Source organism: Sinocyclocheilus grahami, unplaced genomic scaffold (genome assembly GCF_001515645.1).
Source record: "Sinocyclocheilus grahami isolate Dianchi unplaced genomic scaffold, SAMN03320097.WGS_v1.1 scaffold1748.1, whole genome shotgun sequence".
Lineage (NCBI taxonomy): Eukaryota > Metazoa > Chordata > Actinopteri > Cypriniformes > Cyprinidae > Sinocyclocheilus > Sinocyclocheilus grahami.
In genome coordinates this window covers 1-3,803 of record NW_015506927.1, presented here as the reverse complement: position 1 = coordinate 3,803, position 3,803 = coordinate 1, and positions in this window count along the sequence as shown.

Here is a 3,803-nt window from a genome sequence, read left to right as displayed (position 1 = left end):
TGTGTGTATGTGTGTGTGTGTGTGTGTGAGTGTGTGTGAGTGTGTGTGAGTGTGAGTGTGTGTGTGTGTGTGTGATGTGTGTGATGTGTGAGTGTGTGTGAGTGTGAGTGTGTGTGTGTGTGTGTGATGTGTGTACCTGTTTTTCTATTCTGGTGGGGACTTAAACCTGAATCCACACAGACTCATGGGGACTCATGTCACGGTGGGGACCTAAATTGTGGTCCCCACGGGTAAACAAGCTAATAAATCACACAGAATTAAGTTTTTTGAACTTCTAAAAATGCAGAAAGTCTCCTGTGAGGGGTAGGTTTAGGGGTAGGGTTGGTGTAGGGCAATAGAATATACGGTCTGTACAGTATAAAAACCATTACACCTATGGAGAGTCCCTACAAGGATAGCTGACCAGACAGCAACCAGTGTGTGTGTGTGTGTGAGAGTGTGTGCTTGAGAGTGTGTGTTTGAAAGTGTGTGTGAGAGAGAGTGAGTGTGTGTGTGTGCTTGAGAGTGTGTGTTTGAAAGTGTGTGTGTGTGTGTGTGTTTGAAAGTGTGTGTGTGTGTGTGTGTGTTTGTGTGTGTGTGTGTGAGTGTGTGTGTGTGTGTGTGAGAGAGAGTGTGTGTGTGTGTGAGAGAGTGAGTGTGAGCGTGAGTGTGAGTGTGAGAGTGAGTGTGTGTGTGTGTGAGTGTGTGTTTGAGAGTGTGTGTGTGTGAGTGTGTGTTTGAGAGTGTGTGTGTGCGTTTCTGGAATCACCGGGCAGATTTCAGGGAATCCAGCCAGACGTTCCCAGGATCCAGAGTCGAACTTTTGTGAGCCAAACAGCAGACGATCAGGAGTGAGTCATAATGAAACTTTGAACATTATATTATCAGTCAGTCCTCAGCGCTTCATCCTCACGTGTTTGTGTACTTTGACCGCTTCACCTGCCAACAAATCAGTCAAATCACACGCCCTGATCAATCAATCCGATTCATTTAATGTTCAAGGCCCTAAACACTGAATATCAACACTATATTTACTTCAACTTAAAACTTAAGTTTGGTTGCTGCCTTTAAGTAACTCTATGTATTTTAGTTAAAAATGTCTTAATGCTGGATTTTTATCGTATTTTATTTGGACTCTCATTCTGACGGCACCCATTCACTGCAGAGCATCCATTGCTGAGACACTGATGCAGTGCTACATTTCTACAAACCTGATGAAGAAACACACTCATCCTGATCTGGCATAGACCAAGATTTGAGGTGCAGAGGTGCAGATTTTCCTTTTTGTCTGAACTATTCCTTTAGGAAGTCTCATTCACTCTGATGCAATCAAATCAGTAATATGTGAAAATATTTGACACTTTATTGTATGCTGCAGATGTCTTTGACACACAGTATATTAATACACGATGGTACAGCGCATATGTGTGTGTTTGTCCAGTGTCTCGTTTCAGTTAAAACATCTTAAGACTGAAGCATGCTGCATTTCTGGCGTCTCTGAATGCAAATAAAACCTTTAGAGCGAAATAAAAATGAAAAGAACATGAGGGTTAAATCATATGAACAGACCTGCTTCACAATTTATGTACAAAAAAAGCCCATTTCGGTCCCACCTGAAGATCTTCTGTAAAATTCCAGACTCACAGTTTCATCTCCATTAAGCTCGAAATGACTTCAACCTCAAAATATAAATCACAAAAGGCACTCGAAATAAATCAGTCAACATAATAAACAATTAACTTTAAACCAGTTCATCACATTTCGACAGCGAGTGTCCAGCAGAAGCTAGAAATATTGCACCAGGAAGTGGCTTCTCTTCACAAACAGGAAGTTTAATCAGAGCCAGAGGCATTTTACAGCCAGTTTTACGAGGAAGAGTCTACAGTCTTTCTGAAGCGCTTTGATTCCTGCGGCATCAGCAGCATCTGTTTCTCATCCAGAGCCTTCAGACAGACGCCGATCAGTGATTTACCAGCAACACGAGGGGTCAGATTTACCCAGCAGCCCCTAAAACTGTCAGAGCAACTTCAGAAGAACCAGCGTTAAGCAGGAACACAGAAACGGAGGCTTCAGACCGGACAGATAGACCTCTAACATACAGATCAAATACTGTCACTGCAGATCACGCTTCACCTCAAAGCCACAAGATCTTTTTCTACATAAAGCAAACAAAGATTGTATTACATTGTGACATTATTTTAATGACATTTAAATACATTTTACCACAACTGAATAAAAAACAAAAAAGTACATTTACAGTAAGAACACATCACTCTGCTGTACTTCTTCTTTTACTCTGATTTTAATAAATAAACTTTAAAAAATACTGCATGCAAATAACATGATTGTCATTATTGTATTAAGAGAATGTGTTTTTTTGCATCACAGAAATTGTCATGAAAATAGTCAATGTAAAACTTCCTAAATCATGCAAAGAAAATAAAAAATAATAAATATTATACCCATTATTGTATGTATATATATATATATATATATATATATACATATATATATGGTATAATATGTATTATTTTTATGTATACATGTTATATCCGTATATATAAATGTGTATAAATGTTTCATTTTCATGAAAATAGTCACAATATAATAAAATCGTAAATCATTTATGTAGAAAACAGTTTCTTATTAAAAAGGGAAATATATACTGAATTTACATGAAATTATATATATATATATATAATCATTAATTAAATATAGTCACAATATAATAAAATCGTAAATCATTTATGTAGAAAACAGTTTCTTATTAAAAAGGGAAATATATACTGAATTTACATGAAATTATATATATATATATATATATATATAGATTTCATGGAAATATATAATTCATATATATATATATATAAAATCATTAATTAAATATATCATTGAAATTACATGAAATGTATATATATATATTCATTATATAAATATATATTATACACTTAATTAAAAAGGAAAATATATACTGAATTTACATGAAATAAAATTTTTATACACACGCACATACACTGACCACACACACGCACGCACGCACGCACGCACGCACACACACATATATATACATATATATATCCCTTTTTAAATTTGGGGTGAAAAGTGATCTGTACATTTCAGACATGCTGAGTTTCTCTCTGAAAGCACTGATAACTCTATCCAAAGAAACATTAGTAAAGGTGAAATGAAGTGCTCGGCCGTGGCTCCGTCCGTCTGTGCTGGTGTTTGATTCCAGTGAAGTACACACAGTGTTTCAATGCGTCTGATCTGACAGTCAGACAAACAGTGTTGATCTGGAGCTCAGTGCGTGAAGCGTAGGTTGTAGAGCAGCTCAGCGGTCTGACACAGTGATTTGGGGTTTGCGCTGGAGAAATACTGACAGCAGAGCCAGTCCTCCAGCTCCGCGGTCCTCTCCGGCTCCAGCGAGCGCTCGGCGAACTTCATCATCAGCAGCGCGCGCTTCACATCCAGCCAGTTCAGCAGCCCGTCGTGCCTCGGCTCCAGCCTCCACCCGCCGCCTCCTCCTCCTCCTCCTCCACACACCCACGGCTGCTCCAGCAGCTCCCGCCGCGGCCCCCACAGCAGCGCCTGCAGAGCAGGGGTGTAAAATACTTGAGTAATTTTACTTTATTACTATACGTAAGTACAAGGCCGTAAACATGTCTTGAACATTGGGGGGGACCAACTTTATACACGCACGCTCGCACGCTAACTCCCACACTCACTCACTCCCACACTCACTCACTCACACACTCACACACTCACTCACACTTACTCAATCACTCACACACACTCACTCACTCACTCACTCACTCACACACTCA